The sequence below is a fragment of the Schistocerca gregaria genome, chromosome 2, assembly GCF_023897955.1.
Source record: "Schistocerca gregaria isolate iqSchGreg1 chromosome 2, iqSchGreg1.2, whole genome shotgun sequence".
Taxonomy (NCBI): Eukaryota; Metazoa; Arthropoda; class Insecta; order Orthoptera; family Acrididae; genus Schistocerca; species Schistocerca gregaria.
Window position 1 is genome coordinate 86,463,948 of NC_064921.1, and position 14,612 is coordinate 86,478,559.

At 46.3% G+C, this 14,612-nt stretch overlaps 1 protein-coding gene across 3 annotated transcripts in view; it reads left to right on the forward strand.

Moving 5' to 3' along the window:
* The window catches only part of LOC126336374 (uncharacterized), a 137,273-nt gene that overhangs the window by 54,633 nt on the left and 68,028 nt on the right, over positions 1–14,612 (forward strand). The window lies entirely within an intron of this gene.

Genomic DNA, 14,612 nt, shown 5'->3' on the forward strand with positions numbered 1-14,612 from the left:
TTTCACGCAATTTGGGTGCATAGATTCTGAGAAATCAGTACCCAGAACAATCACCTCTGGCCGTAATAACGGCATTGATACGCCTGGGCATTGAGTCAAACAGAGCTTGGATGGCGTGTAACCGTACAGCTGCTCATGAAGTTTCAACACGATACCACAGTTCATCAAGAGTAGTGACTGGCGTATTGTGACGAGCCAGTTGCTCGGCTACCATTGACCAGACGTTTTCAGTTGGTGAGAGATTTGGAGAATGTGTTGGCCAGGGTAGGAGTCGAACATTTTCTGTATCCAGAAAGGCCCGTACAGGAGCTGCAACACGCGGTCGTGCATTATTCCGCTGAAATGTAGGGTTTCGCAGAGTTCGAACGAACGGTAGAGCCACGGGGAGCCACGGGTCGTAACACATCTGAAATGTAACGTCCATTGTTCAAAGAGCCTTCAATGCGAACAAGAGGTGATCGAGACGTGTAACCAATGGCACCCCATACCATCACGCCGGATGCTACGCCAGTATGGCGACGACGAATACACGCTTCCAATGTGCGTTCACCGCGATGCTACCATCATGATGCTGTGTAAACAGAACCTGGATTCATCCGAAAAAATGATGTTTTGCCATTCGTGCACCCAGGTTCCTCGTCGACTACACCATCGCAGGCGCTCCTGTCTGTGATGCAGCGTCAAGGGTAACCGCAGCCATGGTCTCCGAGCTGATAGTCCATGGTGCTACAAACGTCATCGAACTTTTCGTGCAGATGGTTGTTGTCTTGCAAACGTCCCCATCTGTTGATTCAGGGATCGAGACGTGGCTGCACGATCCGTTACAGCCATGCGGATAAGATGCCTGTCATCTCGACTGCTAGTGATACGAGGCCGTTGGGATCCAGCACGGCGTTCCGTATTACTCTCCTGAGCCCATCGATTCCATATTCTGCTAACACTCATTGGATCTCGACCAACGCGAGCAGCAATGTCGCGATACGATAAACCGTAATCGCGATAGGCTTCAATCGGACATTTATCAAATTCGGAAACGTGATGGTACGCATTTCTCCTCCTTACACGAGGCATCACAACAACGTTTCACCAGGGAACGCCGGTCGACTGCTGTTTGTGTATGAGAAATCGGTTGGAAACTTTCCTCATGTCAGCACGTTGTAGGTGCCGCCACCGGCGCCAACCTTGAGTGAATGCTCTGAAAAGATAATCATTTGCCATTCACAGCATCATCTTCTTGTCGGTTAAATTTCGCGTCTGTAGCACGTCATGTTCGTGCTGTAGCAATTTTAATGGCCAGTAGTGTAGTACGAGGAGCTATTACAGAACACCGCAGAGTAATATTTGGCTTGGCCAGGTAAATTTCTCAGCCTCCTTCAATTGCTAAAACCATCATCAGTGAGTGAAGTCCAGTCTTTAAAAGTGAAGGTGTGCAATTAGGAAACAGGAACTGATCCGTGACCAAAAAAACTTTGAAGGAGTAACTAAAATAAAAAATAGATGGGGACAGTCCTGTGTAACGTGGAACGAATGGCAAATACGGGACTGACCTCTATTAAAATCACATGAAATGTCAACACTGGACCGATTAATATGTCTGCCACTCAGCCTGTGTCAAGCAACGGACAATGCCCCCGTACATTTTATTCAAGAAAGCATTGTGTCCTGGACCGATTGAAGAATAAAAATAAGTTAATGACGAAAACTAATAGAATTAATGCACAAAAACACACACATTGCCGAGGGCGGAGCTTGTGCGGTACACACTTCTGCCGATAGGCGTTATGGCGCAACTCATTGCCAGTTCAGTGCCGCCTGTGTTGTCGAAAAATGGCTCTGAGCTCTATGGGACTTAACTGCTGTGCTCATCAGAACTACTTAAACCTAACTAACCTAGGGACATCACACACATTCATGCCCGAGGCAGGACTCGAACCTGCGACCGTAGTGGTTGCGCGGGCCCAGACTGTAGCTCCTAGAACCGCTCGGCCACCCCGTCCGGCTGCCTGTGTTGTCGACCGCGCTAGTTCTGTTCATCTGCAGTGACTGTTCATGATAGCGCCGTTTCGTTCTTGTTTGATTTTTTTTATGATTGCAAGTTTACGTGAACAACGTGAAGCAATGAAATTTTGTTTTCTACTCGGTAACAATGCTGCTGAAACTGTTTTAATGTTGAAAACATACCAATATCATTCTACTGGAAAAATTCAAATGTATGAATGGTTTGCTCGATTTAAAAGTGACACCATGTCGATTGATGACAAAACCTCCTTCTGGACTCCATCAACTGGCCGAATCGACGAAAATATTGAAAAATTCGACAGCTTCTGCTCACAGACAGTCGATAGACGATTGATTGACTGTCAGAGGTTAGTGGGTTATCTTGGAGCTCGGTTCAGCGAATTTTAATCTAAGATTTGGGAATGAAAAGGCTTGCCGCCAAGTTTAATCCTCGGGGTCTGACTGCCAATCAAAAGGCGAGTTGAAACACGCAATGGTTTGAAACAACAGCTCGAAACTGATCCAGATTTTCTGTCAAATGTCATTACTGGTTATGCGTCATGGTGTTATGGTTACGACCCAGAAACTGTCAAGCCAATGGAAGACGTCAGTGTAATCCCATCCAAAAAAAAAGTCGTCAAGTCAAATCAAATTACAAAACAATGCTGATTTGCTTTTTTGATGCCAAGGGCGTAGTTTATTCAGAGTTTCTTCTCCCTTGTTAGACTGTCAGTCAAACATTTTATTTGGAAATCTGAAGAAGACTGCGCAACAGTGTTAGTCAAAAAGGACCCAATTTGTGGCCGACAGAAGACTGGTTGTTCCACCACGACAACGCACGTACACACACACAGCCATCTCTATTTGACAGCTTTTGGCTGAAAATGGCATGATTTCACTGCGTATGCACCTTATTCGCCTGACCTGGTTCCGTCCGACTTTTTCTTATTTCTACGCAGGAAAAGGGGCAAGAAAGGACACCGACTGGTCAACATTGAAGAAGTCAAGAAAAAACGAGGGAGGAGGTGTCAGCCATTTCCGGAGACAACAAATATTTGGAAGCACCGTTGGGACAAATGTATTAGTTGTAGCGGAGATTGCTTCGAAGGAGATAAGGTTGTTTTCTATACAGTTTGTAAATATATAGCTTTTAAAAAATAATTCCGAGCTTTTTGGGTACCCCCTCGTATGTGTGCGTGTGTCGTCAACATAATAGTAATCGTAGTGGCTGACAACACAAGCCATGAGATGCACAGTATGTTGCCGGAGCGTTTGCGGTGGTTGCTGTCTGGATACTGAGACGGTTAAGGGAAGATGTACACCTGAAGATGCAACTTAAAAGATGCGAAACTGATTGTATGGGTATCTAATCGACTTCAACAAATACAGCTGTTGGGAACTATGGTCGTTTCATTCAGTTTCACATTTTAAATGTTTTAACACTTGTATGTAAACACTTGTGTTGTATTGTATGAATGGTCAGTCAGTTATGTAAAGCTTTAATTCGTTACTGTCTCCATTTCTCCACCTCCTCAACTAAACAGGACGTCACCTCCTCTTTTAACGTGATATTAATAACTTTACAATAATATCGGACAGGGTTGTGTCCTATTCCCCCCCCCCCCCCCCCCCCCCGCCCTCCAACTGTACAACACGTATGCCAAACATCTCAGCTGGTGGAAGAAATACTAACAGCCTCCGATTTGTTGATGGCACCGTGCTTTTTAGCCGGCTGCGAAGATGAACTTAGTTAAAAAACCTTCTTTTTATAAATTGTGGTAAAATCTTCTAAACATTGTAGAGTCCGCTAGTAGCTGCTTATCTTCATTTATTGTGGGATCAGAGGCCATTAAGACGAAAAACTACTACTAGTACCTAGGGAGATCTAAAGGTAATCACGTGGCTGGATTACATTAAGCTATTAAACCAGTACGATCTCCCAGCGTTCTACAAGGCACATGTCCTGGCAATATCGGATGCAGTGGAGGTTGAAAGATCTATCAATAATTTTAGATAGTCAGGTTTATCACTGAGGGACGTACAAATTTGGACCTGAGAAATGGTATGGAGAAGCAGAAGAACATGAAACGTGGTATCAGAATCCTTTAAACATAGTACAGTAGCAGATTACCAGTGTTGATTTTCTGACTCTACAGTTTTTTGGAGGATACTTTTTAAAAGATGTTTTAACTATGTATTGGATTAAGCTGTGGTTACCCACACAGAAAACTTATATGGAAATGAACTAGAATGGCTACTAACACAAACAAAGGACATTAGTCTTTCATGTGCATTAGACATCTTCAGCAAGTCTAGAATCATGAAAACTGATCGAGGAGCTATGAAGAAGCTCACCAAGATCTGTCAGGACAGAGCGATAGCGACAGTACAAAGATCCGGATTTTTGAAACACTCATGTTTTCTGTCTTTTTTTTACGGTTGTGAAACATGGACTCTTAAAGCCAGAGACAAGCAGCGTTTTGATGCCTATGAGCTTTGGTGTCGGTGCAGGATGCTGCGCATGAAATGGACTGAAAGGAGGGCTAATGCGACCAGTATCACCAAGTGCCTTCTTTTTCATGTCGGCCACGAAGTTCTCCAGTTCTTTGGCCATATCGTGAGAAGAGATGGAGAAAACCTAGAGAAAATAATAGTGGAAGCAAAAATGTAGGACACGAGAGAAGGAGAGGGCAGTGTGCAGATGGATCAATAAAGATCTCTGGTCTACATCTGGAGGCTCTAAGAGAAGCTAGTAGCGACCCGGTATAGAGATGCTTGGTCCACGGGGTCACGACGCTTAGCAGTGAGCACAGTGGTTTATGATGTGATGCCTACTAAACAGCTAAGACGAACACACAACTGCCGGTTGCCTATATAACGGCTTCCTCGGCAACAAAAATCTGATTTTCAGTATTTCATTGAATTGTTGACGGAATAACTCTAACACATTGTTTCAAGTACTAACAGAATTCCAACCTTTTTGATACTTTCCTCGCTAACCGTTGCACAAAATAATGAAAGAAGAAAAACCTCTTTCTACGTTTTCGATGTCCAGGCAGTAAAACTTCAACTTCAGCCATGCCACTTGAATTTAATTCTTCTTTACTGCTAACTCTATTTTTTTCTTTATTGAATTTCGATACCCCCCAAGAGGGTGGGGGAGCATGCTGTCAGCAGCGTAATATGCCGCTCTGCAGCCAACAGAAGAGTTTAAAAACATAATGAGTAGAGAATAAAACGGTGACTGGTTAAAACTGTAACAGGGCAAAAAGTTTCGAAGTTAAAATATAAAAACAAAGGGGGTGGTGATGCTGATTAAAACACATAGTAATGAGATAGGCACAGATAAAAAAAAAACATGGCGACAGTCTGGTTTCTGTTCGCAAGAGTTAAAAAACACACCCAGTGACAGGATGGTGTCTGTTCACAACACGTAAAAAACAGGATGCACAACACAGACACCACTTAAAGACTGCACTATAAAGCAGGCACAAAGGCAGATGGGGGGGGGGGGGGGGGAGGACCGAGACAGGAGAGAGGGGAAAAGGGGAAGAGAGGAAAAGCAAAAGGAGGGAGCCACTGGAGGGAGAGGACACAGAAAGCGGGGGGGGGGGGGAGGGTGGCAGGGTGGATGCGAGAAGGAGTGGGGAAGGCAGTGGAGGGGAAAGCAAAAGGACTCGGCAGAGGGAAAGGGGAAAGAAGTCAGAGAGAGGGTAGGCAATGTGAAAGTAACGGGATGGAAGTGGGGGAAGGGAGCCCGGGAAAAGAGCAGAGGGAGGGAGAAAGAGGTGAGGATCAGAGTTGATAGGAGGGATAAATGGAGCGAGAGAGGGCATCATCTGGGAGGGGGAGTTGATGGAAGCCACCTTGGGAAAAGAGATGGTGTAGAGGTGGAGGGTAAGGGGAACACAACTGTGAAGGTGTGGCAGTGGGTGAGGGTTGGAGAGGAGAGGAACAACCAGGGGATGGGGGGGAGGATGAAATCGGCGGGAGGACTCGGATACCTTCTGGAAAAAGGAGCAGATGGGGGAAAGGAATTAGGTCATAGAGGATCCGCCTGGGGGACGGAGGCGTATATGGAAGATGAGGCGGAGTGGATGGCCCTCAAGGATCTAAAGGACATAGAATTTGGAGGGGGGGGGGCTACATCTAGCTGGGACTGGCATAACAGAGGATGGGACAGTTAAGGATTTGTAGGTCTGAAGGATGGTAGAGGGGTTCAACCCTCATGTCCAGCCAGAGAGGAATTAAGGAGACGGAGGCGGTTGTGGGCTTTGGAGTGGCTGGAGTGGAGATGAGGGATCCAGGTGAGTGCAAGGTAGGTGAGGGTGGGGGAGAGGCAGACAGGATGTGTGCACATGATAAAGGAAAAGTCAAGGAGTCAGAAGGAACGGGTGATATGACCTATGATGATTGCCTGGGTCTTAAAAGAATTGATTTTGAGGAGCCACTGGGTACACCGTGTTCCAAAAAGGTCAAGGTGATTCTGGAGAAGGCATTGGGGCCGTTAAAGAGTAGGGGCGAGGGCAAGAAAGACACTACCAACTTTATTCACAACACATTTTGAAGACAGTATTCACAGATAGTGTACCACTGAATGTACCTGCCAAATTATATCAGGGCCGTGTGGGGTAGGCGAGCGATCTGTGGCGTCCTGTCACAGTCCGCACGGCTTCCCCCGTCAGAGGTTCGAGTCCTCCCTTGGATATGGGTGTGTGTGTTGTCCTTAGCGTAAGTTAGTTGAAGTTAGATTAAATAGTGTGTAAGCTTAGCAGTTTGGTCCCATACGACCTTACCACAAATTTTCAAATTTTTTTTCCAAAACAAGCATTGAGATGCGTGATAAACAGCTGTGCATTCCGTAAAGCATATTATATACGAGGTCTGTTCACAAAATTCCAGAACTTTTCCACTTCTGGAAGCAGTCTTGGTATGGCTCTTTCTGGATTCCACGAAGCACAGTCTGCAAATTTTCATTCATCTCCTCTATCGTTGCAAATCTTCGTACTTTCAATGGGTTTTCAGCTTTAGAAATGAATAAAAGTCGCAGGGGCCAGGCATGGAGAGTACGGAGGATGAGGCAGCAGAGAGAGTTCCTTTTCTGGGCAGAGGTCACGCACCAACAGGGATGAATGTGCGGGTGCGTTACCGTGATGCAAGAGCCATGTATTGTCGCCTCGCGTTTCAGTCCGTCTCCTCCACACATTTTCTCGCACGTGTCGCGACATATCCCGATAGTACCGTCAATTAACAGTTTGTCCCTGTGGCACGAATTCATGATGAACTAATCCTTCAAAGTCAAAGAAAACTATCGGTATGGCGTTGACATTTACCTGACCTCACAAGCTTTCCTTCGTCTTGGAGAATCTTTCCCAACAAATTGTGAAGATTGAACCTTGGTCTCAACATCATAGCCGTAGACCCACGTCTCATTACTTTAAGGAACATCTCGTTTTCATCTGCGCGATCCAGCTCTACTCAGATTGCGAGGCGAAGGTCTCTCTAACCTTGACTCATGAGCCGTTGAAGAAACTTGGCGGCAACACGATGCATTCCAAGCTGCTGTGTCAGCATTTCATGACATGATCCAACTGAAATGTTACATTCTTTGGCAATCTCTCGGGCAGTCTGTCTTCGACTAGCATGCAGAGTTTCGTTAACGTTCTTGGCATGAGCATTGTCAGTAGACGTCGAAGGGCGTCCTGAACGGGGGTCACCATTAACGCGTTGCTCTTCTAACTCTGCCATCTCGAAACTCGCAAACTGTGCCACACAACGTTTTACTCAATACAACACCCAGCAATAACTAACAAACATACAACAATTAAACTTCCGCAGTTTCATATTAAACACAGGCCTGTGCAAGGATGCCAACCACATTTCGCTCCAACACACCGTTGGCGCGAAACTACGAATGCTCCGGAATTTTTGAACAAACCTCGTAGCTCAGGTAATCCCAGTGCGAAAAATGCAAGCCAAGAGGATAATGCAGTATCTTCAACTACAACACGATCGCAAAATCAAGACAGTGGGGAGGCTTGAAAGTAACAAACATTAGGAGGAAGGCGAACGCATTTTTCGGAAAAAAATCATGATCGTCAACAAGGGGGAAAACACCACCAGGAAGCTATTCGCTTTACTGCCTGCAAGTATGCAACTGCGAATAAATGGAGAACTGCAATTTTAAACGAAAAACCAGTCAGAGAGAGGACAACTCCTTGTATTCCGCAGACGAATTTCTATTTAAAAACTGCTAGCCTCTAAAGAAATTTTTTTCTTTAGTGTTATTTTGATCACCTTATACAAAGGCGGGCTGTCAGCAGCAGAATACGCCGCTCTTCAGCCTTGAGTTTGACAATAAGTATTACATATAGGAGGCACAGAGAATACAATCAAAACGGCGGGCAAAAAAATGTAGTCACTAAAAAACAAAAAACATGGAGCCGTTTATACTAGACGAGAATTATCACTAACACTAGTTGACACGGCGCACAGAACATGGATGCCAGCGACGGCACACGTGAACAGTGGTGACGTGACGGCGAAAGAACGCAAAACTCAAACGAAGGCACACACACGAGACACTGATGGCGATGATCTCCAGCGCGCAAATGTTCACTGAGCGTGTATGAGTCCGGGGACCTGCCAAGAGAGGAGGAGGAGGAAGGGAAATGGGAGAGGGAGAGGGGAGGGCAGATGCCATGGGCAGGGGGGATAGGGGGAGGGGTGGAAGGGGGGAGCCCGGGGGAAGAGGGGTGGAGGAAGGGGACAGGGGGAAAAGGAAGGAGAAGGGAGGGAGGGTGCCAAAGGGAAACGACTCAGGAAGTGGGGGCGGGGAGGATCAAAGTTGATAGGAGGGGTATATGGAGGGGAGGAGGACATCATCAGGGAGGGGGAGCTGGCATAAGCCACCTTGGGAGAGGGTAAGGAGGGTGGAGAGATGGAGACTGGGTGGGACATGGGAATACAGGCGCGGCAGCGGGCGGGGGTGGGAGAGGATGGGCGAGACAAGCGGGTGAGGAGGGTCGAGTTTGCGGGAGGTGTACAGGATCTGTATCCTTTCAAGGAAAAGGAGGAGGTGGGGGAACGGAATGAGATCGTACAGAACCCGCGTGGGGGAGGGAAGACGGATGGGATAGGTGAGGCGGAGAGCATGGCATTCAAGGATTTGAAGGGATTTATAAAATGTACGGGGGGGGGGGGGGGGGCGGAGATACAGGCCTGATGGGAGTAACAAAGGATATAGTGGATGAGGGATTTATAGGTGCAGAGGATGGTGGATGGGTCCAGACCCCACGTACGGCCCGAAAGGAGCTTGAGGAGATGGAGTCAGTAGTGTGCCTTGGCTTGGATTGTCCGGAGATGGGGGTCCAGGAGAGGCGACCGGGGGGGGGGGGGGGGTCCAGGAGAGGCGACGGTCGAGGGTGACGCCAAGGTACTTGAGGGTGGGGGTGAGGGCGATAGGACGGCCATAGACGGTGAGATAGAAATCAAGGAGGCGGAAGGAAGGGGTGGTTTTGCCTACAGTGATCGCCTGGGTTTTGGAGGTATTGACCTTGAGCAACCACTGGTTGCAACAAGCGGTGAACTGGTGAAGGTGGGATTGGAGAAGGTGTTGGGAGCGCTGCAGGGTGGGGGCAAGAAAGGAAGGCGGTGTCATCGGCAAACTGGAGAAGGTGGACGGGGGGTGACGGCGGCGGCATGTCCGCCGTATACAAAAGGTACAGAAGGGGAGAGAGGACGGAGCCTTGGGGCACACCGGCGGAGGGAAAAAAGGTGTAGGAATCCGTGTTGTGGATGGTGACATAGGAAGGACGGTGGGAGACAAAGGAGCCGTTCAGGCGGACGTAGTTAATGGGAAGGGCGAAGGTTTGGAGCTTGAAGAGGAGACCGAAATGCCATACGCGGTCATAAGTTCGGTCGAGGTCCAGGGAGAGGAAGATAGCGGAGCCACGGGCATTAAGCTGGTCGGAGAGGAGATGAGTGAGGTGAAGGAGAAGGTCGTCGGAAGAGAAGGACGGCTGAGAGCCACACTGGGTAATGGGAAGGAGGCGGTGCAGGAGGAGATAATGGAGGATAGATTCCAGGACCTTGCTGAAGACCGATCTAAAGAAAAGAACTGGTAGCCTGAAATAAAACTAGTTTTTAGTGTAGTTGCACGAGTAGGACTAAAAATATATTTATCAATGATAACATTGCATACACTACTAGCCATTAAAATTGCTACACCACGAATATGACGTGCTACAGACGCGAAATTTAACCGACAGGAAGAAGATGCTGTGATGTGCAAATGATTAGCTTTTTAAAGCATTCACACAAGGTTGGCGCCGGTGGCGACACCTACAACGTGCTGACACGAGGGAAAGTATCCAACTGATTTCTCATACACAAACAGCAGTTGACCGGCGTTCCCTGGTGAAACGTTGTTGTGATGCCTCGTGTAAGGAGGAAAAATGCGTACCATCACGTTTCCCATTTTGATAAAGGTCGGACTGTAGCCTATCGCGATTGCGGTTTATCGTATCGCGACATTGCTGCTCGCCTTGGTCGAGATCCAACGACTGTTAGCAGAATATTAAATCGGTGGATTCAGAAGGGTATTACGGAACGCTGTGCTGGTTCGCAACGGCCTCGTATCACTAGCAGTCGAGATGACAGGCATCTTATCCGCGTGGCTGTAACGGATCGTGCAGCCACGTCTCTATCCCTAAGACAACATATGGGGAGGTTTGCAAGACAACAACCGTCTACACGAACAGTTCGACGACGTTTGCAGCAGCGTGGACTATCAGCTCGGAGATTATGGCTGCGGTTACCCTTGATGCTGCATCACATACAGGAGCGCCTGCGATGGTGTACTCAGTGACGAACCTGTGTGCACGAATGGCAAAACGTCATTTTTTCGGACGAATGCAGGTTCAGTTTACAGCATCATGATGGTCGAATCCGTGTTTGGCGACATCGCGGTGAACGCACATTGGAAGCGTGTATTCGTCATCGCCATACTGGCGTATCACCTGACGTGATGGCATGGAGTGTCATTGGTTTCACGTATCGGTCACCTCTTGTTCGCATTGACGGCACTTTGAACAGTGGACGTTACATTTCAGATGTGTCACGTCCCGTGGCTCTACCCTGCATTCGATGCCTGCGTAACCCTACATTTCAGAGGGATAAAGCACGACCGCATGTTGCAGGTCCTGTACGGGCCTTTCTGGATACAGAAAATGTATGACTGCTGCCCTGACCAGCACATTCTCCAGATCTCTCACAACCTGAAAACGTCTGGTCAATGGTAGCCGAGCAACTGGCTCGTCACAATACGCCAGTCACTACTCTTGATGAACTGTGGTATCGTGTTGAAGCTGCATGGGCAGCTGTACCTGTACACGCCATCCAACGTCTGACCCAATGCCCAGGCGTATCAAGGCCGTTATTACGGCCAGAGGTGGTTGTTCTGGGTACTGATTTCTCAGGATCTATGCACCCAAATTGCGTGAAAGTGTAATCACATGTCAGTTCTAGTATAATATATTTGTTCGATGAAGACCCGTTTGTCACCTGCATTTCTTCTTGGTGTAGCAATTTTAATGGCCAGTAGTGTCTATCTGACATTTCAGAATAAGAGGAAGCAAATAATCAAACGTAAAATTTAAAAACATTAAATAAAACTTATTAAAATTTTCTATGTGTTGTCTCAGTTGCATTCAACATTCCTTTTTCTTACCAAATGATCACCAGTTTCGGTACCTTAACTTCCATCTTCATATCTGAGAAGTGACAATGGAATTAGATGTAGTTAATGAGGACGACGCGCCATCTCGTGGAGCGCGACAGCAGGAAGAGCCATTGTGGAGTTTACAGGCGCCGCTAGGTGGCTGGCATTACAGCGCACTGTCTTGAGGCTACCGCTGTCGCCTTGCGTCTCACCAGTTAAATTACCTCATCATAGATACTAAAATAATAGTTCGGATTGCTCTAACAGGTAGCAATCATCGCAAGGCGACAGCGGCACCCTGAAGATCGTTGTCTATTATGCCATTAACTTCCATCCAACGGCGCCTGTAAATACCACAACGGCTCTTCCTGCTGTCCCGTCCCACGCGATGGCGCGTCGTCCTCCTTAGTTGCATTTAATTTCAAATATATGTCATTAATTGTTAATGTTACGTATTGACGAATAAATTTATTAATCTGTATGGTTTGCTACTGAATGGCAACGAATTATGCGGGTAGTGAATAGCAACATTTGTTTGCTTCGTATATTTAAGTCACACGACATTTACAGTCCTGTTAAATAGCTAACTTTGTAATGTAGTTTCATATCCTTTGCAATATGCATACATTCACGTTACATTTTACTACTTTGAATAATCATATTACTTTTGTGTCCTGCTAACTGAAAGTAAACATGTGTGACTTGCTTCTTGCCTTTCATAGGAAAATCTCTGCTTTCAGTTAATGACTGTAACGGAAATAATTATATGGACGTTTCTATCTATAAAAAGAATTACGACGCTGTACAGGCTTTTTGTTTGAGTAACAGATGGCGTGGTACATTCAACGAACTAGTCTTTTCGTTAAATAATTATTTCTTATTCTTACTTGTTTGCCATTACACAATGGCGTTCGTTTTATGCTTTACATAGCACATTTTATATGAAGATTTAAAACACGAATGTTATGGATTGGTTGGTTGGTTGATAGAGGGGATCAAACAGCGAGGAATGTTACGGACGATGCAACGGTTTTGTCCACTACGAGTTCATTTATAATACTACATGTGGTATGTTAATTAGCTGAAATTTTTTTAAAAGTAAGCCAAAAATAATTTTTACGCACAACATTGCTACTTTCATTTTCTTGGTTTGTCTGTTCTCAGATCTGAAGATGAAGATGGTAGTTAAGCTACCGAAACCGGTAATCAAATTTTTTTTAAAAAGTCTGACACAATACAAGGAAAATTTAGTTTTAAAAGTGTTATAGACAATTTTTTATAATTTAATTAAATGTTAACGCCAATATTGTGTACTTATACTGTAAACAGACTCGTTCCACATCATTTCGATAGAACAATCCTCCAAATGATCTGGGGAACAAGGAACAAGTAACTAACTGAGTGACTGAGTTTTATCTTGAAGTGAATTATTTAGGTGAAAGCGTTTATCTAAAGGCTTATTTAATAACAAAGGTCTTGGTTGCCCCGACCGGTTGGCCGTGCGGTCTAACGCACGGCTTTCCGGGCGGGAAGGAGCGCTTGGTCCCCGGCACGAATCCGCCTCTCGACTTTATGTCGTAGTCCGGTGAACCGGCCAGTCTGTGGATGGTTTTTTAGCGGTTTTCCATCTGCCTCGGCGAATGCGGGCTGGTTCCTTTCACTCCGCCTCAGTTACACTATGTCGGTTATTGCTGCGCAAACAAGTTCTCCACGTACGCGTACAACACCATTACTCTACCACGCAAACATAGGGGTTGCACTTGCCTGGTTTGAAACGTTCCCTGGGGGGTCCACTGGGGGCCGAACCGCACAATAACCCTGGGTGCGGTGTGGGGCGGCGGAGGTGTGAAGTGGACTGCGGTAGTCGTCGTGGGGTTGTGGACCACAGCGGCTGCGGCGGGGACGGAGCCTCTCCGTCGTTTCTAGGTCCCCGGTTAATATACAATACAATACATACAATGTCTTGGTTAATGCATAATACGGTATCTATAGGTATGGCTGTAATACCCTAATTTAGTTCCCATATATACTGTTCTCATGTTCAGTCTATATAGTAGTTTTCGACCCGGACAAATATTCAGTTGTCTATCCGCGGCTTCTGAAACAATTCTTAAAGAGAATAGAAAAGAACATTTATATTGTTAATTTAGATATATTATCATCAATATGGATTGAATTGGAAATACCCCAAATTTCTACCAATGGCGGTTAATCATTTCTTATTGTATTACCAGTAGGATTTTTATAGCATACTACCTCTGTGTATCCTGTATTACATTTTCTCTTGATTACTCGTTTCAGTGTACTGCGGATGTAAAAGTTGTTTTATGTCGGTTCCATTGTGAAGACTATGTAACAGAGTAAGACTTACGAATTAACTCACGAGGTGTGGTCTCTCATACCGCGCGAAAATTTTCGAAATCCCTTTCAAAGGCCAACTGCGGTGGAATGCTTCTATACCCCCCCCCCCCCCCCCCCCCCCGTACCCTTCTTAAATCACCAAGCCGACGATCTTTTATTGTTAGTTGCGTTATCGCCTTCTGTGTTTATTGTTGACACGTGTTATTGGTTCAAATGGCTCTGAGAACTATGGGACTAAGCATCTATGGTCATCAGTCCCCTAGAACTTAGAACTACTTAAACCTAACTAACCTAAGGACATCACACAACACCCAGCCATCACGAGGCAGAGAAAATCCCTGACCCCGCCGGGAATCGAACCCGAGAACCCGAGCGTGGGAAGCGAGAACGATACCGCACGGCCACGAGATTCTGGCTGACACGTGTTATTCATAGGCGTTGGAATCTCCTAGACGTCGCCTCGTGAACTACGTTGCTGTTTTCTTCAGTACAGTGCCATACACCTCAAAATGTTTTGGCACGAATGTTTTTA